Source organism: Tupaia chinensis, unplaced genomic scaffold (genome assembly GCF_000334495.1).
Source record: "Tupaia chinensis unplaced genomic scaffold, TupChi_1.0 Scaffold000350_1, whole genome shotgun sequence".
Classification (NCBI taxonomy): Eukaryota; Metazoa; Chordata; class Mammalia; order Scandentia; family Tupaiidae; genus Tupaia; species Tupaia belangeri.
This window is the reverse complement of record NW_006159844.1, coordinates 3258044-3283421: the sequence shown is the minus strand read 5'-3', so window position 1 is coordinate 3283421 and position 25378 is coordinate 3258044. Positions and strand designations below refer to the sequence as shown.

The window sequence follows — 25378 nt, the reverse complement described above, 5'->3', positions numbered from 1 at the left end:
TGAGAAAGCACTCCCTATAGGGGATAGTAATGCCGAGACACCTTCTTTTCTCCCTCCTTTTGGGCTTTTAGTCATGCTTACTTGTACGCAGGCACATACATATACTCCACATAGTTTTCAAGCTGCCAGGTCTGTGACTCAAACCTCACTCTCAGTCAGGTGGGATGCAACCACCTTAACCACCATACTACTGACTGGCCCTAATTTTAAATTGTAACTTAAGGAAGGGAACAGCAGATGGCAGAATGGTTACATTGCTGAACTCCCTGAGTAGTTAACCACGGTTCAAGCCCTGGACCCAGTGGCTTAAAACTCATGCCAGGTGCATTTGGGAATGTGTCCAAAATCCCAAGAGGAGAATGGAGGAGAAGGGATTGTGGCATGGCCATCCCCCCTGTGGGGGGTGATTTCTCTCTATCTCTCTGTATCACTCTGTTTCTCTGGCGAGTGCACATGCCCTATAGTAATACAACTAAAAACCTTTTCGATAAATCTATCTATATACATCACAAGCCTATTAAAGATTTTCACAAGTGCTTTTGTTATCTTGGTTTTAGTGATCATTTAAATTTCAGTTTTTCGGGACCAGCAGTTAGCGTAATGACTATGTTGCTGGACTCCCACGTAGTCGACCGTGGTTCGCGTCCCGGACCCGGTGGCTTAAAACTCACGCCGGCCATGTGTGCGTCGTGCCCAAGATCCCAGGAGGAGAATGGAGGAGAAGGGATTGCGGCATGGCCATCCACCCTCGGGGGTGATTTCTCGCTTTCTGTCTCTCTGCCTCTCTCTGTCTGTCTGGCGAGCGCACGCGCCCTATAGCAAAAACCTCTCAAAAAATAAAATAAAATAAATTTCAGTTTTTCACTGTTAATGTTTACTTTTTATTCATTAACAATTTTGACTTAAGATAAAATTTTCACATAAGAATGATATACCTAAATATTAAGTTGACAATTTGACAAATGCCTGCACCCATATAACCACACCCCTATAGAGGTATAGAATATTTTTGTAAGTTCAGAAAATTCCCTTCTTTATGTTACTTCCATATTAGTCATTCTTTCTCCACCCAAACACCTTTTCTGAGTTTTTTAAAAGAATTATTTATTTTAATTTTATTTATTCATTTATTTTTAATTTGACCAGAAAGAGACATAGAGAGAGAGAGAAAGTGAGGAAGCAAGCCACCAGGTACAGGACTCGAACCGTGGTAAGTCATGTGGGCGTGTCCAGCACCTTAAGCACCACACCACCCGCTGGTCTCACCTTTTCTGACTTTTTTTAAACTACAGATTTGTTTTACTTATTTTATAACTCCTTGTACGTGAATTGTATGTAAGTAAAATAGTTATGATTGTATTGTCCTACATGTTGCTCCACATTTGAGTAGTTTCTTTCTTTTTATTGATAAGTAATATTTTACTGTAGAACAGTACATTTATCATGATTAAGACTGCTATGAGAATTCTTATGTAGATCATTTTGTGGACATGTATATATTCATTCTCTTGGTTAAATACCTCGAATTGCTGGATCTTAAGATAGTTATGTATTTATTTTTAAAAGAAATTAACTGATTTTTTTGTGAAGCAACTATATGAGCTTACCATCTTAGCAGCAATTTATTGACATTTTAGTCACTCCATGTGTTAATCAATACTTGGTGTTGTCATTGTTTTCAATTGTAGCTGTTTTAGTAGGTTTGTAGTAGTATATGGTTGTGGTTTTAATTTGCATCTCCCAGTGACTCATGATATTGAGCATGTTTTCATGTATATTGACCAGTCCTATATTTACCTTTTTGAAACATCTATTCAAGTGTTTTGACAATTTTTAAATTGGACTTTTTATTATTGATTTGTTGTTCTATATATATTCTGGATGAAGCTGTTGTCATACATATATATATATATATATATATATATATATATATACACATACACACACACACACACACTTAAAAGATTTTCTAATAATCTGCCCTTATACAGATGTCACACTTCATTGGAAGTCCTGTACCTTCGTTCTTTTCAAAGATTGTTTTGGTTATTCTAGTGTGGGTTTTTTTTATATATATATTTTTTCATATGAATGTTATTTTTTTCCTTTTTTATTTTTTAAATTTTTGGTCAGAAGGTGTGTGTAGTTGGCTAGAGAGAGCACCCTCACACCACAGTCGCATCTCCTCCATTTCTTCACACTGTCAGGATTTGGGGCACCCACACCATGGTTTTCAAGCCACCAGAGTTGAGATTTGAAGCACATGGTGGGCCATATGGGATTCAGCTGCCTTAATCATTAGGCCATGAGCCAGCCTGAAAATAGATTTTTCTGTTTCTATAAAAAGCCTGGTGGGGTTATCATTGGGATTTGAGTTGAGTCTATAGGTCATTGGAGTAAAGAGAGGGTGACATCTTAACAATTTTTAGTTTTTCAATCCATTTTATAGCTCTCCATTTATTTAACAATTACCACAGTCTTCTTAGCATTAGTAATGCACAACATGCTTTAAACTGTAAAAAAAATTTAAACAGTACAATTTCACTTACCCTCATCCTTTTGATATTTTCACATATAATTATCTATGTTGTTTCAAATAATAAATTATCTTCCAAAGAACACATGAGTAGCAAAAATATACTGCTTCTCCACACATATATTATTTTAAGTATACTTTATTTTCTTCATGTAGGAATTAACTTTCATTTTGTTATTTTCGTTATCTTTTTTCCTTTTTATTTCTTTCCTTCTTTCTTTCTCCTTGAAAAAAATATTGCTGTGTCCCTGTATGACCCTCATACCTGCCACCATGTCTAATGTATCAATAGCCCATTGAAAAGGGACAGGAATGGCTAGAAAAGGAGGCTGACTGATACTCACAGGATGGGTCACCCTATCCACTTGATTATTAAAATCTTTCTCTTCTGTGGTTACCTTTTTGTGAACATTCATGTGGGAAACAAGTATTTTATGTTCACGTATGAATGTTTTATCTTGAAATGTAAATTATCTTTAAGGTAATCTTGGTGATAAAGAACTGATGTTATGAGGAGAAGGAATAATGAAAAAGGATGTATGGGTCGGCTAGGGAGAATCCTCTATGTGGCAAATACTTAGATAAGCAGGGACAAATGGACTCAGACAAATACAGAAGTAATGAGTTACTGCTCCTTTATATAGACTTGTTTAGATCCATTTTCAAGTGAATGGAGATGTAGGTCAGAGAATATGCTTAATGCCCTTAGTCTTTCTTTGGGTTTACTTTATTTAATGAGATTAGGACATAGGAGTTTGGATTTAGAGTCTTGAGGTGAGTGAAATATCTGTGGAGTGTGAGAAAGAAATCCAAGCAAAAATAAGTGAAATGATAATCAGGCAGCATTCCAAGTAAGGTTGGAAATAACAAAGTTAAAATGTCTTTATCTGAGAGCATAAGTGGATAAAATAGACATTTATTGTCTATTATAGTGGGTTTATCCTGGGTTGAAAATTGGCAAGATATCTAATGTAAGGACATTGAGGATGTCTGTGACAGTGTTACCAAAATAGTCAACCAGATGATCTAGCAAACAAAAGAGAATCTTTTAAAAAACTCACAAAGACAATTCCCTTATTAAAGAGCAGTTTTGGGAACATGGTATAAGGGATAAAAGATTATGAGATATGAGTAAGAGTTTCAGAGTTAAGAATTAAAGACACCCAAGAGCATAATACTGGTTGTGGAATTTCTGAAAGTAAGTTTTGTTAGAATAAATAGGTCAAGAAAATGTGAAAGTACGCTGTCAAATGAGTGACCTTTGTTTCATCTAGAATATTGGCAGGAAAGTAGGCCCAGCTGCAGTAGCAAATAGGGCACCGATACACATTGCCAAAGCCATGTGGGAAGGCCTAGAGTTCGGATTCCGGTTGACTTGACATACTGGGGGTGGCACTCATGATTCTGACTGGCTGGAGGGCTTGAGAGAGGACTGCAATGTGATAAGGCCTATGGGGGGGGGTGTCATTCTCTGTCTCTTCCATCACACTCTTCCCTCCTCTTTCTCTCATAAAGGAAATAAACTTTTAAAAGAAAATGTGGGAATGTAACATTGGTTGACACTTGCTCCAGGTGGCATAGATGATAAGCAAATCCACATTAATGTTTCTCAAACGATCTGTGGTGAAGCATTAGTTTTTATTGTTTATTTTTATTTTTTAATTTTATTAGTTTGCTATAGGGTGCATGTGCTTGCTGGAGAGAGACAGAAAGAGAGACAGAGGAAAAGTGAGAAATCATCCCCCAGGGGGAATGGCCATGCCACAATTCCAACTCTATTCTCTTGTCAGGATATTGGGCATGCACACCAAGCATGATTTTCAAGCCACTGGGTTTGAGGCTCAAACTGCATAGTCGGCCATGTGGGATTCGGCCACCTCAATCACTATGCCACCTACTAACATGAGACTCTTTTTTCTTTTAAATTTTTTCCCAAAGCATTATGGGTTGCTACTTTTGTAACATATGATAAAAATTAATCACACAAAATATTAAATGAAAAAATAGACATACAAAATTCAAGCATACATTTTATTATTGGGTTCAGTAGCCAATAAAATGTTCTATCAACTTCCTTTCAAATGTGTAATTGCCTACTTTGAATTTCGGTACTGGCTTCATAGCACTAATGAACAGTTTGGAGATGTACTAGCCACTTGGATCACACTGTGAGGAGCATTGCTATAATTGGATAGCAGAACCTTCAAAAGTGAACAGATTAATGAACAATTAATGGACTCAATGATGGGAACCAGGAAAATGCAAGTCTTGCCTCTGGAGTAACAGTATTTGAAAGAAGGAGTGTACTTTACTTGAGAAGGTTCAGAGAGAAGTGTCACTGAAGGTGATATGGGACACAAATATTTTATATTCACATGTGAATGTTTTACTTTGAAATGTAATTATCTTTCAGATAATCTTAGTGAGCAAGATAAAGAATTAAAATTCTGAGGAAGAGAAAAAAATGAAAAGGTTGTATGGGTGGGCTAGGGAGAATCCTCTCCATGTGGCAGATACTTAGATAAGCGGGGACAAATGGATTCTGCTTGATTTCACATGCTGAGGTTTTTTTCCTCACACTCCACAGAAGTTTTACTCACCTTAAGATCCTAAGTCCTAGCTCCTTTGTTTTTTATTGAGGAAATAAAGGCAGTAAGATAAGAAACATGTGGAATTATTTTAGCAATGAAAAAATACTCTCCAAAGCCACAGATGACAGAAGTACAGAAGGATAGATAAAGGAGCTGTATCAGAGAAAAGTTACAGTTTTAAGAAGATAATTGGGGTCAGCCAATGAAGTGGTAATTTAGATTGCTGGACCCACATGGCCAGCTTTGTGGTTCTAGTCCCAGACTGGGTGGCTCGAAAAACACACCAAATGCATGTGCATGCATGCCCAAAATCAGAAAGGAGAAATGGAGACAAGGTTGTGGTATAGCATCTTATAGGGGGTGTTTTCTTACTTTCTTTTTCTCGCTCTCTCCCTATGAGTACACATACCCTAGAGCAAAAAAAATATTTTAACACATAGTTGAAGGTCCATCCCTGCCGGCACACATAGTTGGGCACCACTGTATGAGGAGGGAGGCTCATGGTAGCCCAGGTTCGATTCTCAGACCAACATAAATCGGCTGGGTGGCAGTGACAAATGTCTGTTATCCTAGCCAGTTGGGAGGCTAGGGTAAGTTTTATAGCATGGCAAGACCCTATAAAAAATGCCTCTTTCTCTTTCTCTTTCTCTTCTCCCTCTCTCTCTCCATATGTGTGTGTACACACACACACACACACACACACACACACACACACATACATGTATTTGTATATATCTCCTATTTTAAAAATTGTTAGTCGATGGTGTAATGGTTATATCAGTGGACTCCCACGTAGTCGACTGCAGTTCAAGTTTTGGACCTGGTGACTTAAAACCCATGCTGGGCACGTGTGTGTACATGCCCAAAATCTAGAGAGAAAAATGGAGGAGAAGGGATTGCAGCGAAGCCATCCTCCCTGAGAGGGGTGATTTCTTGCTTTCTGTCCTTCTGACTCTTTCCAGCAAGAGCAAAGAGCAAAAATCTCTCTTAAAAAAATAAAATAAAATAAGTTAGTTGACTTTACAGGATTGAACAGCAGACTGTTTTTCACTGAGATTTCTCTTAATTGCTAGTAAATGGCTTGAATGATTTCTTGGCCTTTTAAATATACATAAGTAAAACAATTTCAAAACTTAAAAATATATATAGAGAGAGATAAATGATTGACTTTATTGAAAAACTAGGAAATGTCCTGAGAACTGTCCCAAATTTCCAAAGCTTTTATTATTGTAAAGAACCACTCTACAGTGGGACCAGTAGTTAGCATAATGGCTATGTCGCTGGACTCCCATGTAGTCGACTGCAGTTTGCTTCCCAGATCCGGTGACTTGAAACTCACGCCAGGCGTGTGTGTGTGCATGCCCAAGATTCCAAGAGAAGAATAGAGGAGAAGGGACTGTGGCGTGGCCATCCCCCCAGGGGGGTGATTTCTCACTTTCTGTCTCTCTGTCTCTCTCTGTCTATCTGGCGAGCTCATGTGCCCTATAGCAAAAACCTCTTCAAAAAAAAAAAAAGAATCACTCTACAAATATTTACTGGTTTCCTATGGAGAACACTAGTTATCCTACTTAACATATTCAAAAATAATTTGAATCATCTCAAAGAGAATGACTTTTTATATAATATTCAACTTGTTGATATTTTGATGAGTCATACAAATTTTTTGTTTTTTTCCTGTTGTAATCTTAGAAGTTAGAGTGGCTTCTGTTAGGATTTAACAGTGTTTGAGCAACACACATTATACAACAAGAAAATTAAGAATGAGCACTTAAGTAATCGACAGCTCAATTGAGATTACAACATTTATAATGGCAAACAAATAAAGTTTGCAAACCAAAAGAAAGCATCTGTGATTCCAGGAATATAAAAACTGAAAAAGAGCTTAATAAACTATTAAACTGTGGCTATCATCCAGTGAGTACTAAAACTATTTCCTGAACTCTGCTTTGTGTTTTAAAATAGTGTAAGAATCATCTCTGTCCTTTTGTGCAATAACTGCCAACTTAACATTTAGGTTATACTGTTGTTTGTTTATGGATTTTGAGAAAATCCATTGAAGTTTACTTAAGAACCAACTCATTACAATGGTATTATTTACTGAATTTTGTTTTCCTGACCATCAGCTAACTGCAGAGTTCAGCCTTACAAGGTTATAACTGTACAAAAAGGATCAAAGCACCACAGCCTAGTAGTTGTATTAGCCAGAGAAATAAAGTCATCTTAGAAATAAAAGCTTTTGCAGCTGTGATGGAATTGCAGAAATGGATAAGCTAGAGGAGATCTCTTTTAGGCGGTCATTATATAAATGTCTTTATTTTTATCATTTAGTTATAAAAATTGCTCTACATTTGAATTACTTTCTGATTGTTCCTTTAAATTACAGAAATGCAATACTTCTCTAATGTGATTCATATTAAAACAAAATTAAAAGTAGTTCTAGAATTTTTACCTATTATTGAATTTGAAGAGAAAATGTTGTTGAGGAATTGTAACTCTTAATCAAACTACTAAAATTGTAGGGCCAGCAGGTGGTGTGATGGTTAAAGTGCTGGACTCCCACATGACCGACCAACCATGGTTCAACTCCTGGACCTGGTGTCCTGCTTTCTCTCTCTCTCTCTCTCTCTCTCTTTCTCTTTCTCTCTGTTGAGAGCACATACCCCATAGCAAATTAAAGTAATAATAATAATTAATAAATAATTCTTTTTTTGAGACAGAGAGAGATTTTTGTTATAGAGCACATGCACTCACCAGAGAGACAGAGAGGGACAGAGATAGAGAAAATGAGAAATCACCCCTCAGGGGGACTCACGACACCACAGTCCCTTCTCCTCCATTCTCCTTTTGGGATCTTGGGCATGCATCCACACATACCTGCATGCATTTTAAAACACTGGTTCTGGGACTCAAACCATAGTCGACAACATGAGAGCCCAGTGATATAATCATTACACCATCTGCTTTTCCCTGATAAATAATTCTTTAAAAAAGAAAAAAAAGAAACTACTAAGACTATAATCTCAATTCCATTTGGCCCCTGAAGTGAATTTAGGTGACCAATCTAAACTCTGCAAACTAGGAAAATGCAAACCCAGTGTTCTTAAATTTTACACAAACACATTCTAACTTAACTTTCATATATTAAGCATGAATAATATAAGTAATAGTTATTAGTAAAATTAATGAGTCCTAAATTAAATTTGAGATATAATTGCCTTGGTGTTTGGATTGCCATTTTCTTTTTGTTAGACTTAATGGCTATCCTAGCAGATTGAAATTCTGAGAACACAGTAGGCATGGTGGAAGGGCTATTTCTAGAATAGCAGGTAGAGCTAAAATTAAGAGACTAAGTAGCTTTTTTTCTTGACTTCCCTTCATTTTATTTTATTTATCTTATTTATTTTATTTTATTTTATTTTATTTTTTGGCGTGCTGTGTAAATTACTTCTTTGGACTCACAGTCCTACTCTTTTGTTTTACCACCCAATTATGAGAACCAGTTAGAATACATGGTCAGAAAATTCAGATGCTAAGGGAGGAAAGACCAAAGAAGGAAAGTTGAACATCCAAATGTCGAGATAGTTTTGTGTTTTGGTTAATGTTAGGGGCATTTAAAGGGCTAAAATAGAGCAGACACGTGGGATATATTGAATTTTTAAATTTCTTTTGTTCTTTATGTTATTAGCAGCTCAAATGTTAGGAATCATTTCTAAATATGTTGTAACAAATTCAGAAAAGACAATTTCATACTCCCTACTTCATTAGATTCAGTAATCAAATTTGGTAGGTTAACAATGTCTAGTTATAAATGTTAGTTATATTGAGCTTATTTCTAATTTGCTTTAATCTATTCAAAATGTATTAATCCAGCAGTGAACTGTCTTCTAGAGAGAAAGTCTCCATATTTTTATGGAAGACACCATAGTCTAGAAACTTTAAAATGTGTCATTTACAATTTCTAGCCTATAGTTAAAAATAATAAATATATGAGACAGGAATATGTGACACATAATCTAAAGAAAATAGGAACAAATTAGACATACTTCATTATATTGGGATTCTCTGAAAAGTATTTTTAAGACAGCCAAGGTGCTTTTAAGGAGCTGGCAGATGGTGTGGTGGTTAAGGTGCTAGACTCCCACATGGCCGACTGCAGTTTGAGTCCTCGACCTAGCAGCTTGCTTTCTCACTTTCTCTCTCTTTGTCTCTCTCTGGTCAAATTAAATAATAATACTAATAAATAAAATTAAATAATTATTTTTTAAAAATATAGCCATTCTAAGTTTCTTCAACAACTCAAAGGAAAGATGATCACTGATGGAGATTATCTACAAGGAAACTAAAACTGGAACCTAATATAAATTATAAAGCTAGATATACAATATCTGATGTGAAAAATTCACTGGACAAGCACAACAGTAATTTAGAAACTGTATAATAAAAGATTAGTGAACTTAAAATTTATTTTAACTGCAGAGTTTAGCATTTCAAAGCTATAATGGTACAAGAAGAGAGAGAAATAGAAATGATTCAACTTGAACAAAAGAAAAAGAAATGATAGTAACCCATCAGTGATCTGTGGGACTATATCAAGCTGTGTAACAACCGACTACCTACATGAAATCTAGAATCTATTACAACCAAAGTACCTGAAGAAGGGAAATGAATAAATATTTGAAAATAGAGTGGCAGAAAGTTTCTCAAATTTGGCTAAAATAAACATTGCAGGTAAAGAAGTGCAGGGTCAGATGGTGATGCATTGGTAATACAACTGGATACCCCATAGAAAGATTCCAGATTTCTTTCCTGGGTCTTTCTGGGTATTGCCCGGTGTTTGCACTCAAGGCCATAAGACTGGCTGAAGTTGGGGGTGGACTGTGGCCTGGAGTCCCTGTTGAGTGTACCTCTCTTTTTCTCTCTTGGAAGGAAAATAAACATTTTATAAAACAAACAAACAAACAAAAATACCTCATCACCAAGAAGAATAAATACAAAGAAACTCCCACCTAGGTTCATTTAGAGTCAAACTTATGAAAACCAAATAGAAAGAGAATATCTTGAAAGCAGCCTAAAAGATGGGGACAGGATACATACAGAGACCATCTCTGTGAGTGTTGGTTAATTTCTCATTAGGAACAATGCAGATGTCCACAATCATTAAAGGAGTAGAATTACATAAGCTATCAATCCAGAATTTTATATGTGTATACAGTAAAATATTCTTCAAAAGCAAAGATGAAAAAAAGAAATTTTCAGATAAATGAAAGCTGTGAGAGTTTACCTTCAGTATATATGTTTTGCATAATACATACACCATGACTGTATTAATATCAGACAAAGTTAAAGCAAAGGATATTACCAGAAACAAAGGACATTTCATCAGAAGTATATAGCAGTCTTAAGTGTTTGTATACAGAATAGCAGATCTTAAAAATACAGGAAGCAAAAAATTGACAACTAAAGGGAGAGATAGACCATTCAGCAATCACAGTTGGAGATACCAATACTGGTCTCTCTGTTACTTGATAGAAAATTTAGACAAAATTTATTAACATTACAGAAAGCTTGACCTTTTCATTATCTTGACTTAATTGAAATGTATAAAACAATCAAGAACTGTAGAATACACATTCTTCTCAAATTCACTTGGGACAATCAAAAAGATGGCCCGGCCACAGTAGCAGGTGCTGGTAGATGCTGTCAGCCAGCAGACTTAGGCACAAGAGGCCTGGTTCTGCCTGTGGCTCACCCTAAAAAGCCAAGCATAGTGTTGCATGCCTGTAATCCCAGTGACACTGGAGGATGCGGCAGGAGGATTGCAACTTTGTGAGACTCTGGGTTTTTTTTTTTTTTTTTTTTTTTTTTAATAACTAGACTATAGGGACCAGCAATTGGTGTCATGGCTATGTCGCTGGACTCCCATGTAGTTGACCACGGTTCGAGTGCCAGACCTGGTGACTTAAACTCATGCCGGGCATGTGTGCATGCCCAAGATCCCTAGAGGAGAATGGAGGAGAAGGGATTGCAGGGTGACCATTCCCCCTGGGAGATGATTTCTCACTTTCTGTCTCTCTCTGTCTCTCTGTCTTGCTAGAGAGTGCATGCACCCTATAGCAACACCCCCCCCAAAAAAAAAGCTAGACTTCTAAATATATTACAGTAAATTTGGAAATATTAAAATCACAATCACAAGTGTACTTTTTTGTCCACAATGGAACTAAATGAGAAATTAATGAATAAGATATTAGAATATGCCTATATACTTGGAATTGAAACAGTACCCTTTTATTTATTTTTATTATTTTTTAAAAATTGTGATTCCCAGTTTATAAATAATCATTGTACATGTTTGTGAAGTACAATATGTATTTTGTCCTATGAAATTATTTTTATTTTTAATGTCTAGAGTTTATAAGACAAGGGCCAAAACTTTCTCGCAGACACAAACATTTTACAAATTCTCAATTGGCTGGTGAGGGCAATAGGGGTACTTCTTTTTGTCTAATGTGATTTCTGGGAAGACTTCATTTAGGTCCTCAATGGTCAGCAAATAAAATGGAATTATAATCTTCATCTTCCCCAGCTGTTTCCAATATTCCTCAATCCTGGCCTTTGAGATTGACACAAACTCAGCACAGCTTTTCACATCTTCCTTTTCTTCAGCTTCTACCTAGACAGTGTATTCATCCTCCAGTATAGGAGCCTTCAGGGCATTAAACTTTTTCTCATAGCCATCAACCACACCTACCTTGGCCAGGTAGGCCTTGTAGTAAGCCCAGTCAGTAGCTGGTGGATTCTCAGGTAGTGCAGCCAAAGGTTAGGGTCTCATTCCAGGCTTTCAGAGAGTTAGCAAAGGCCTCTTAGTTTCAGGGTATTATTTCCCCAAATGCTACCCAGTCAATAGTTTTTGTTTTTTATTTATTTATTTATTTATTGGAGAGGTTTTTGCTAGAGGGCGTGTGCACTCACCAGAAAGAGAGAGACAGACAGAAAGCAAGAAATCACCCCCCAGGGGGTATGACCATGCCACAGTCCCTTCTCCTCCATTCTCCTCTCTCAGGATCTTGGGCACGCATGCACACACACCCGGCATGAGTTTAAGCCACCAGGTCTGGGACTTGAACTGCGGTCGGCTACCTGGGAGTTCAGCGACATAGCCATTACGCTAACTGCTGGTCCCAGTCAATAGTTTTTAGAGCAAATTTTCACCTAGCCATCTTGCAGTCCTTAACTGACTCCAGTGGTGCACAGACCACCCAGTGTGGTTTTTCAAAGCTTGTGTATAGTGTGTGATAACAAAATTGAGGAGTATCCTTTTAAATAATCCACAGGTTAGTACATGTAGAAAGGGTATGTACATTCATCAGTGAGAAAAGGAAAGACAAGGCACCCCCAGTAGGGTGTGGTCATGCCACGGTCCATTTTCCTACATTTCTCCATGTCAGGATGTTGAATACACTCACCCACCCAGGGCATATTTTCCAAGTTGCCAGGGTCGGGACTTGAACTTTGGCTGGCCGTGTGGGACCCAACTTCCTCCACATAGTGCTTAATCATTGCAATACAAGATCAGCCCATGACTTTTCAAATAATAATAAAAAAATACACAATTTTTTGAAACTTTAAGGAAATAGAAAAGACTTAGAATGCTCAAACAATCTTAAGGAGGACCTGCTCCTGATTTTTAACTTATTCTGTAACAACAATAATTGAGACTGTGGCTTATGCATATACAACTCAATGGAACAGTGTAGACAGAAATAGATTCCCTTATGTATAGTTACTTATTTTTAAAACTTTGTAAAGCATTATAACTTTATGCACTGTACTAGCCTTATAATATGGAATTTAAAGGTGGAAAAAATAGCTTAGGTAGTTTTCATTAAGGTACATAGACTTTGTTGAATATAAATTCACTGAGTTAAAAGTTAATAGTTTTATATAATAGCTAATCCCTTTCATTCTGAATTATTTTATTGTATCAGGACTATGAAGTGTTTTAAAAAATATTTCATAGAAAATGTATATTATGAATAAACTACATGGATTAAAAACTATTTTCCTGAAAACTTACTTTTCATTTTTCCATGAACTTTTTGAAGTGCATGTACACCTTTAAAAATTATCTGTCTCTCTTGGGGCCAGCAGGTGGCATGGTGGCTTAGGTGCTGGATTCTATATGGTTGACTGCGGTTCAAGTCCCAGACCCAGCAACTTAAAAATCATGCTGTGCACATGTGTGCATGACCAAAATCCTGAGAGGATATTAAAGGAGAAGGAATTGTGGCATGGCCATCCCCCAGGGGGTGATTTCATACTTTCCTTTTCTCTCTCATTCTCTGTCTCTCTCCAGTGAACACATACACCCTTTAGGAAAGAAAGAAAGAAAGAAAGAAAGAAAGAGAGAGAGAGAGAGAGAGAGAGAGAAAGAAAGAAAGAAAGAAAGAAACGGTCTGCATGTCTGTATCAGTAACTGTTCAAAGTTCTAGTTTTAAAATATTATCATTAATGTAATATTAGCTATTTCTTTTCCTTTTGCTATTGTACATATCTGTACATGCTATGCATTTTGTTGATAAACTGAATTATACTGCCCCAGTTTGAATTCTCCTTTTTATTAGTTGCTTGAATTTGAAGTTATTACTCTTTGTTTCCACAGTTTTCTCTTCAAAATGCAATAATTATATCTAATTCATAAGGTCCACATAAAGATGAACCGACTTAGCTCATACAAAGTGCTTAGAACAGAACTTGTCATTTAGTAATTTCTCACTAATAGTTGATCAACTATCAATAACACGTGTTAAGCTTTATTCTGAAATAGATACGAACATGATTTTTCAAATGAACAGTTTTTTGTGACATAGCTAACATAGTAATCCTAAGTAGTATTACAAAGAATGATATTTCAACAGCATAGCATAATAAATACATGTATATATCTTGATACCTTACATAATAATTTTCTTGTTTACTAATCCTTTTACTTTGCAATTTAAAATATTTTCTGTCTTCTTGAATTATTTGATTGCTTAAAATATGAATATGAATTACTGTATTTGCTATTAACCTCCTAGCTATTTACTTTCATATAATATTTCAGAATGTTTATATAGGACTTACATGTATATATGTGTGTGTGTGTTTCTTTTCTTTTCTTCCTTTGTTTTTTTTGTTTTTGTTTTTGTTTTTGTTTTTGTTTTTGTTTTTGTTTTTGTTTTTGTTTTTGTTTTTGTTTTTGTTTTTGTTTTTGTTTTTGAGAGGTTTTGCTAGAGGATGTGTGCGCTCGCCAGAAAGACAGAGAGAGATAGAGAGACAGGAAAGTGAGAAATCACTTCTTAGGGGGAATAGCCACACTGCAATCCCTTCTCCTCCATTCTCCTCTCAGGATCTTGGGCATGTATGCACACATGCCCCATGTGAGTTTAAGACACCGGGTCCGGGACTCAAACTGCAGTGGACTATATGGGAGTCCAGCGCCGTAGCCATTAGGCAATCTGCTGGTCCCTGTGTGTGTATGTTTCTATATATGTATAAATATGTAGAAACATTTCATTGCTTGGCAGGTACTAGTACATTGCCTAGTAGATAGTTCATTAATATTTATTGAATAATTTAGTTTTTTATATTTCATGTGTATACATACACACACACACACATGCATACATATCAGCTGTAGCATATGTGGTTTCAGAGATTAATTTGCATAATTATTTGTTTTTTTTAGTCTTTTGTATTTCTTTTTTTTACTTTTTCTTTTTTGTTTTGTTTTGTTTTTGAGAGGTTTTCGCTATAGGGTGTGTGCGCTCACCAGACAGACAGAGAGACAGAAAGCGAGAAATCATCCCACAGGGGGGATGGTCACGCCGCAATCCCTTCTCCTCCATTGTCCTCTCAGGATCTTGGACACGCATACACATGCACCCAGCGTAAGTTTTAAGCCACCGGGTCTGGGACGCGAACCACGGTCGACTACATTGGGAGTCCAGCAACATAGCCATTACACTAACTGCTGGTCCCTAGTCTTTTGTATTTCTAACCTCTTATTATTGTATAAGTATTCATCTAAATCAAGTTGTTGATATTTTGCCAGGAATTGAAAAAAACACATTACCTTTTCAAATTTAAGAATATTTTAATAGCTATTGTAATGTGGAAGAAAACATTGTAATTACTATTTTTATATCTAAGATGAGATGATTTAAAAAAAAAAACTTTAAATGAGGAGGAATAAAAACTTATTTATATAATACCAAGTACTTCCAAACATCTGCAGTTCAAAGTACATAATTCACATTGACACCAAAGTTTAGTTTCTGTTTTGACTGGAAGAGTCTGGTATTATTTTTGTCTGCAAAGGAAAGAGTTGTATAGCATCCAAGGGGGAAGATATTTGATTGTAATGTGAACAAGATGATTTGTGACTAAAAGTAGATTGTACAGGAGGAAAAACAGCAGCTGTTAAAAAACTCAGGCAATCTTATGGAATATTTTGTTAGGATCTTCTTTCAGAATGTAAAGGAAACATAAAGTAAGACATAAGAAAAAAATAATACATATAGGGTCTAGTACAATCCACAGCTTCAGACACCCAGTGGGGCACTTACAACATGTGCTCTGTGGATAAAGATGGGCTACTGAATATTTTTAGTTCACTGGCATTGCATAATTTGTTTTTGTTTCTGTGTAATGGCAAATTTAATCTTCTTAACAATGGTCTTAGAGAGTTAGTATCATAATTTTTTCACCTAGCTCCAAAATTAATCATCTTTTAGAAATCTGTATCCCCTACTCATATACTCCTCCACTTATTATCATGAAAATCCCAGACTTAATAGCCTTTTTTTTTTTTTAAGTTTTTGCCATAGGGCACATGCTCTCACCAGAGAGAAAGAGACAAAGGGAAAGTGAGAAGGCATCCTCCAGCAGGGATGGCCACGCCACAATCCCTTCTCCTCCATTCTCTTCTAAGGATTTTGGACAGGCATGCATACATGCATGGTATGTTTTGCAAGCCACTGGGCCTGGTACTCAACCCGTGTTGTCTGTGTGGGATCTGTCACTCTAGCCACCATACCACCAGCTGGGCTGATCTGTTAATATATTAATGATTACAGAAATATGACACCCTTATTATAACATTCTCATTTTTTTATTAGCTAGAATACTTTTATAGAGTCTTCTTCTTATCTATTGTTTAATTACATAGACATAAGGTTTATATAAAAAAGGGTAGATAAATGTGATAAATGTTTAGTTTACTAGTGTTCTCCAACTATGGCAATTGGTTTAGAAATTTACATCATCATTATAAACTCAGTAATTTCAGCTTATCTTATGTGTTTGCATTGTAGTACTATCCTTATGGCTACTCAAATTGTCTTCTCTTAACTAATAGGGAGATTTTTCAAGTGGGATACTGGGTAATTTATGAGTTTCTTTGATGGCTCTTTGCTCTATATTATGGCAAAATGTCCCTGGATAATCTTGTATATTTTTTTTTATCTCAGCCTTGGAATCAGTCATATATCCATGAATTTCTGTAGTTTTAGTAGGAAATGATACTAGCAGTCCATAGTTCTGGTGTTGGAGTTCTCTATGCTATTGGATATTCTCTTGTTTTTAATATTTTTTCCCAGTGAGTAGAACTATAAAATAAATACAAACACACATACTTTTTTAAAGATAAAACTCATTGTTAGACTAATACTTATCTTTAATACTTCAAATTTTGAACTAAAGAATTTTTTCCTTATTTTATCTTACATCAGAATTTGTTGCCACCTTTGGTAAGAATTCTAATTCTTAATAATACTGTGAGTGTAAATAGATGACATTTATTTAAATTCAATTCAAATATTAAAATACTTTTTAAAATGAAAGATATAGAACTTCTATATCTTAATTCATGCATTAGAACTTTAAGAAGATTAATATTTGGCAGAATATGAACAGGGAAAACATTATGTTGTATTTAGTTGTGTTGGTCAGAATGGAACTATTGAAAATCATCAGAAAGATTGTACTACTTGATTTAGGGACACTTATCTTCTGTGTTCGGTGATAATATTTCATGGAAAATTCATCAGCAAGTACACTGCCCTACCCTCGCCTCTACACACACACACACACACACACACACACACACACACACACTCTTCAGAAAGAATGAAAGAAAAAGACCACAAGGGTAAAAATTAAGATAAAAACTGGCCCAGCCTAGTTGGCACAGTCCATAATGTCCTGAACTGTACTACTGGAATCTATGTGATTGACCCCAGGTTCAGATCACCAGCCTGATCAATCTGTACTGTATTGGAGCGTACATGCCTAAGAGCCTGACACGCTACTAGTCTGGGTCAAGGTGACCACTGCATGACCAGACCTGATTGTGGCTGCTCCTCTCTGTCTCTCTCTCTCTCCCTCTTTCATGTGCATGCATCCGTTTTCTATCATAAATAATATAAACTTAAAACATGTTTAAAGGAAACCTAAAGAGCTATAGATGTACTAGTTAACTAGGGGTGTAATAGGGGTATAAGTTCAGAGATGGATTCCAAGGGCAGGGGAACTGGATTTTATTCCTTTTAGAAGGCCTAATGATATAAACACATGAGGTAAAAAATTAAGTGGAGACCTTTGCATAGAGCTGAACCGTAGAACGATTGCTTCTTCAATGAAAAGAAATCTAGAAAAAAATGGACAAGCTACTGGATCAGAGAAGTGAACAAACTTGCCTTTGGCTAAGACTAAGCAGAAGGAAAAAATTGTCCCAAGAAATTAAAGACCAGAAGCAGCCTGAAGCCTAATAGTTAATGAAGTCAGATCCCACATGGAAACCGTGGTTAGAATCCTGTCTCTAGTGGCATGAAAAACATCGTGGGTACATGTGTATGCATGAAAACCTAGAGAATCAACTGTGGCATGAGCTGCCTCACTGGGAGATTGTTTCACCTTTTTTTTTTAATTTTAAGAATTATTTATTTTAATTGTATATATTCATTAATTTATTTTAATTTGACCAGAGAGCGAGAGACAGGGAGAGTGAGAAAGCAAGCCAGCAGGTCTAGGACTCGAATTGTGGTCAGCCATGTGGAAATGTTCAGTGCCTTAACTACCACACCATAAGCTGGCCCTAAAAAATGTTTTTAAGGAGCGGTTTTTGCTATAGGGCATGACACTCACCAGAGAGACAGAAAGCAAGAAATCACCTCCTAAGGGAGATGGCCACATCACAATCCCTTCTCCTCCATTCTCTACTTGGGATTTTGAGCACATATCTACACACACCCAGCATGAGTTTAAGCTGCTGGATCTGGGACTCAAATAGCAGTCAACTATGTGGGAGTCTAGCGATTTAACCATTATGCCACCTGCTGATCCAAAAAAGAAAAAAAAATTTAAGAGAATTTTTTGCTATAGGGCACGTGCACTCACCAGAAAGACAGAGAAAAACAGAGAACCCTCCCCCCACCAAGAGAGGATGGCCACGCTGCAATCCCTTCTCCTCCATCTCCTCTCTTGGGCATACACTCACAAGTGCCTGGTGTGAGTTTAAGCCAGCAGGTCTGGGACTTAAACTATGATCCACTACGTGGGAGTCTAGCAACATAACCATTACACCATCTGCTAGACCTGGTCCAAAAATGTTTTAAAAAAGAAATGAAAGGTCTATGAGTTAGAAAGTGGTACAGCAGCAATGCAGTTGGACCCACATGGGAAGGTCCCAGGTTAGTATCCCGGGGCCTCCTTGTACATATGGGGTATGCATGCACACATGTTCGTGCTACAGGCTGGTTTAGTTGTCATTGTATTGCAACATGAGGACCCTATTGTGGATGCTGTGTCTATCACTCTGTTTCTTTCTTTCTGGAAGACATAAATAAGTAAACTGAAAACAAACAAACAAACAAACAAAAACCCTAAAGGGCTAGATCTCCTTCCTATGGGAAAATAGACCCAAAATTATGTAATAATCATGTTGAGAATCCATGCACTAAGACCTTAGCATAGCGTCCCTAGATGAGTAAAGTGGTTCACCCAGCAGAGGCAAATGCAAAATCATTCTGGCAATTCTTTCATACACAGGTTAATAGCAAAAGGAACCTCTGCTAAAGGTGGTCATAGTGAGAATACTATACCACATGAGAGAACAATCCACCATGAAGGACAATTGAAAGTATTAGGCTACCAACAATTTGAGATAATAGGAAAACATGAAAGAGTATAAAATGGGTATTTAAACAGAAAAACCATTGCAGAGACTTTTTTTCCCTCAAAAAGAACACTATGAAAACAGAATTGTAGAATACAAGAGGACATCTAGGAATGAAAACTATAGCCATTGAGATTTTACAACAAGCCAATAGAGGAAGAGTGGAGATGGCTGAAGATAAAGTCTCTATTAATAATAGATGTGCGGGGCCAGCAGGTAGCATAGTGGTAAAGGTGCTGGACTCTAACATGGCCAACCACAGTTCAAATCCAAGACCTCATGGCTTGCTTTCTCACTTTCTCTCTGGTGAGCACATGTGCCCTATAGCAACTTTAAATAATAATAATAAATAAAATTAAGTAATTCTTTTTTTTAAAAAAAAAGACACTTGGAATTAACATATACATAAAAAGATTGAAAATATGAAAAGATTAAAAGCTACAAAAGGGGGCCAGCAGGTGGCGTGGTGGTTAAAGTCAACTGGAATCCCTCATGACTGACCGTGTTTCGAATCCTGGACCTGGTGGCTTGCTTTCTCACTCTTGCTCTCTCTCTCGCTCTCTCTCTTTATCTCTCTCTCTCTCTCTCTCTCTCTCTCTCTCTCTCTCTCTCTCTCTCTCTCTCTCTCTCTCTCTCTCTCTCTCTCTCTCTCTCTCTCTCACTCTCACTCTGTCCCTCTCTGGTCAAGTTGAAATAAATAAATGAATAAATAAACAAATAGCTAAGTAAAATAATTCTTTATAAAGTAATAATAAATAAAATCTACAAAAGAGGGCCATAGTCTAGATTAAGGTGGCTGGATCCTGACCACACATTCAAGTCCCAGACCTCAGAGTTTAAGAAACACACCAGTTACATGTGTGTGCATGCCCAAAATCCCAAAAGGAACAGAAATAGAGAAGGGATTGTACCATGAACATTCTCCGCGGGGGATACTTTCTCATATTCCCTCTCTGACTTGCTGTCTCTCTCACATGCACTCACACCGTCTGGCAAAAACATGTTACAGTTACAAAAGAAAAAAAAAAGAGAGACTTAAATCTAATTTGATAAATATGAGTTTCAAAAAGAGAGCACGGTAATATCTCAGGATGATAGCTGTGAATTTTTTCAGGTTTGGGAAGAGTGAAAAGCATCAAGAAAATAGAAGTAAATCCATCCCAGTCATATTGTTGTAGAATTGTAGAACATCACAGTAAAAGGACAAATGATGTTAAAGCAACCACTGAGAAAACACAGATGACCTACAGGGAATTACTATTAGGGTAAATGTTTTGCACTTTGAAGACATTATCCCATTGCAGTCTGGCACCTATTGTTACATTTATCCTGACAGGTCTATCCAGTAAAGAGTATGAGAACAGAGCAATCACATTTTCAGGCAAAGACTGAGCATCTCACTTAAAAGAACTTGTAAAGCTGTGACGCTGAAAAACGAACAAACAATTGAACCTAGAAGGAAAACTTGGAATTTCTAATTTTTCTAGGAAATGATTATTTTATATGAACTGTTTCATAGATTCAAATAAGAAAACTCTTTACAAGTCAAATCCAACCTTGGTAACAAAACTCGGAAGGCCAAAAAAGGAAAACATAGGTCAGTGTCACATACGAACGTATCGGCAATCTGAAATAAAATATTTGTAACCAGATTAAGGTATCTGTGTTTCACATAATCATACCCATATATAAATGAATATAACCTATATAATATATGCAATAATCAACTAGTGCTCATCACAGTAATCACATACATGATTGTTACATGTTGAAAAATTGTGATAATACACTATATTATTTTGGAAATACACCGTGATTTTACCAGATAAAATAAGACCTCTTAGCAAACCAGAAATAAAAAATAATAACCCTAATGTGATTAATATAGCATCATGTATATACCAAAATGCCTCCTCTTAATAATCTTATGTTAGAAGAATTTCTTTTAAGATGAAAAACAAGGGGCCAGCAGGTGGCATAGTGGTTAAGACACTGGACTCCCACATGATGGACTGTGGTTTGAATCCCAGACCTAGTGGCTTGAAACTCAGAATGAGTGTGTGTGGGTGCATGCCCAAAACCCCAAGAAGAAAATGGAGGAGTAAGGAATTGTAGCATGGCCATCCCTACTGGGTATTTTTTGCTCACTTTCTCTCTGTGTGTCTCAGTGAGCACACATGCCCTTTAGCAAAAATTCTAAAAGGAAAAAAAAAAAAAAAGATCCAGAACAAGAGGCAAGAATGACCACCAGTTAAAGGAACTAAATGTTTCCTATGCAATCTGCAATAGATCTAAAGTCTATAAACTTCTTACTAGCTTCATTGCTACTGTCCTTGTCTAAGCCACCTCCTCTCCTTCCTAGACTACTCAATAACCTCAACTAAACTTCTGTGACTGCATTGCCCCCATCCCCAAGTCAGTTCTTGACATAGCCAAGAGAGAACTTATGTTACTATAAGACCGATTGCATTGCTTTTCTGTTCAAAATCCTCCAGCAACTTTCCATTTCACTCAGAGCAAAAGCCATAGTCTGTAAGATTCTTCTTACCTCACCTCCCAGTAGTCAGTATTCTCCCCTTGCCTACTTTCTTTCTTTTTTTCCCCATATACTTCTTCCATGAGTGAAAGAGTCAGAGAGAAAGAGACAGAGGTAGCACTGCAAATAGGTCCAGCCCCAATTCCAGCCAGCCCTGGATCATGGGCATGCATGTGCCCAGTATTTTTAGGAAGGTCCCTGGAAGAAAGTTCAGAACCTTCCCATGGGATCAGCCCCACAGAGCCTCACAGAACATCATGTTTTACCTCTATGCTGTTTTACTGTCAGGCTATGCTTACTTAATTTCTGCTGCAGAATCCTCCTTGCTATTACTCCAACATGCCAGAGGCAAACTTCCTCTCAGGGCCTTTGTAATTATTTTCCTTCTACATCAACCACTTCTTTTAAAGATATGCAAGAGTTACTACTTTGTCTTCATAAGGTCTTTATTCAGAGATTTTTTTTTCATTTATGTCTTTACCACTTTTGATGTCTGTCCCTAATGTGTTTTTCTCCATAAGACTTTTCATCTTTATCACACTATGTACTTCACTTATTTATTTTGTTTCCTATCTTTTTTTTTTCCCAACTAGAATGTTAACTCCATGAAAGTAGGAGATTTTAGCTACTTTTAAAATGCCATGTCCATCATCTGTGACTGCCTGGCACACAATAACTATTTACTAACTATTGGTTGAATAAAAATGTACCTTAGGTCCAGCTGTGGTGGTACAGATGGTAGGGCACCACTGCATGATGCAGGAGCCACATGAAAGACCTGGTTTGATATCCTGGACTAACATAACACACCAAATGCAGTGCTGTGTGCCTGTGATCCTAGGGAACTAGGAGGCTGGGCCAGGAAGATCTCAACGTGGTGTGGTCCTGTTAAATGCTGAAAATACCTATCTCTCACTCTCTTTTTGCCTCCCTCTTGCTATTTTTTTTATAATTGTATCTTAAAATAGAGATCCTGGGGTCAGCAGTTGGTATACTGATTAAGGCACTAGACTCCCATATGGCTGGCCGCAGTTCGAGTACTGGACCTGGAGGTTTGAAAATCACACTGTGTGTATGCGTGTGTTTCTGTTTGTGTGTGCACATGCCCAGTGGAAGAGTAAGGATTGCTCATGGTTATCCCCCTAAGGGGGGTGTGATTTCTCACTTTCCCTCTCACTTCTCTTTGTGTCTTTCCTCTCTGGCAAGTGCCCATGCCCTACGGCCAAAAACTTAAAATATAATAATAAAAATAAGAATCCCTTGGGGGTGAAAAGAATAGCAAGATTCAAAGAGAGAGAAATTTGTTACATAGTTCTGATATTTTATTTCTGAAAACTTGAAAGAATTATAGTAGATTTGTTTACATTTGGTTAACTATTGGCATTAGTTCAACTGTTTCTGTGATATTATTCTTTGTCTATTTCTATATGTTTTAAATGACAAATTAAATTTTTTTTTAAATGAACATTTACAGACCTCACTGTGGTGACATGGAGGCTAGATGGAAAGGCTACAGGTTTTCGTCCCAGCTCCCCCTGAACAAGCAGGGTGTGCCCAGAGGTGTGCCTGCCAGTGATCCTGGCTGTTTGCAGGGCTGGGGGAATAATCATAGCATGGAGATCTTGCTGAAAATGCCCCCTCCCATCTATTTCTCTCTCACACATGAAGGAAATAAATCAACCTTTAAAAAAATATATATAAAGATTAAATTCACAAGAATATCAAGAAGATTTGAGATGTAGAGAAAAGGGTCATTTTTCTATCCATTCTATAAATATTATATTTAATGATAAAGTGACAGGGATTAATACAGTATCACACTTGCTAATGAATAAACTATTAAATCCATTTGCTTAAAAATAAATTTTAAACTTAAAGACTATTAAAATAAGAAAGCAAACTAGAAGAAATTGTACATGAAAATGCAATTGTGAGAATGTGTTGGACTTTGCAAATGTAATATCAAATGACATAATATAGGATCAAATCAATCTAAATCTAAATCTAAACTTTAAACATACTAAAATATAAATCACAAATGTGTATCTGGCAAGAGCAATTGCATGTATTTTTACTCACTTGATAGCTATTGTTTGGCTCACACAGTTTCTAGTACCAGATTAATGTTAAATTTAAAATTCATAAAGAAATGAAAATGCAACATTTGTTTTTTGGACAAGAATGAGTGCTATTTTAAAATTTTTGTGTCCATGTACATTAGAAAAATCTCTATTCATATGTCATTTCTAATTTACTTGGAATAACAGGAATAGGTGGTCAGAAAATTCTTGACTAAGCTTCCTCATTTTATCTAGATGCATCTTTTATGTTTTTCACCTTTATTCCTTTTCTCCTGTATTCTTCTTTCTCCAGTATCAGCTTATCAAAACATATGCTCAAAACAAACCAAATTCATACAGTTATGGCAATAAAAAAGGACAGAGACAGAATTTCATGTGTAAGTCATTTGTCCCCTCCATATAAGGCCAAATAATACATGTAACAAAGATTTCATTTTAAAAATGTAGTAGGTGAATTGAGTTGTCACACAGTTCATGGTAGAGTGGATGAGGCGGTCTAGAAGGATCTGCCACTTAGTACTACTTAATATTCGCAGAATTTAGCTACAACAAAACTACCTGCTAAATTAATATTAATTTGAAATGTCTTGATATTATAGTAATTATATTATTTAATTTACAAATGTGTTTTGGTTTTTATAATTGCATTACATATGCATGATGTGTGTATACTAGATTCTGTATTTGCATAGAAACATCATTGTGCAATCTAAGTCAATATCAGGTTAAGTCTGGTAAGACGTTTTCTTTTAAAAGGAGACTTGTATATTGCTTGTAGTTGAGAAAATACTGATAGAGAATGCATGGTATTTTGGAAGTCAGAAGCTGAAGAGATCAACAGGAGAGTACTAAGAAATGCCAATTAGCAATTCATCTGCATCTTCATTTTAATTATAAATAAGTTAATACAAAATTAATACATTTGATACATTATACAACTAGTTATTTAACATGTCAAATAGTCTAAAAAGAACTTTGTTGAGACCTTCAGTTAATATGTGTGCTTATTGGTTATTACTTTTATATTTTACATTTATACTTAAGTGAAGATATTAAAATGTGATTATAACTTTTTTCTGAAAGATAGGTTTAATACAGTACTTCATTTCTTTAGCCAATCCCTTGTGTGTCTGTTCTGATTTGCAGTTATTGTATGAAATGTCTGATATATTCATACTGATATTTAAATAATGTTTTGGTCCATTATTTTATGTATACAATGAGTTTTTATTTACTTTTTCACTTATATTCTCTCATATTTTAAATTATATTCTAAGTAGATCAAATGTCATTTCACTTGTTTCTTATCATGTGTTTTACTTAAAAGTAAGATTTAGTTAAAACAGGGAAAATGAAAAACACTCAGTTGTTTATCTGTTTCCAAGTCTTGCAGCGTTCTCTGGCTGTTATTTTTTTCCC

General features: G+C 36.2%; 1 protein-coding gene across 1 annotated transcript in view; it reads left to right on the top strand.

The window, feature by feature from the left end:
- The window catches only part of MIPOL1 (mirror-image polydactyly 1), a 289171-nt gene that overhangs the window by 144463 nt on the left and 119330 nt on the right, over positions 1-25378 (top strand). The window lies entirely within an intron of this gene.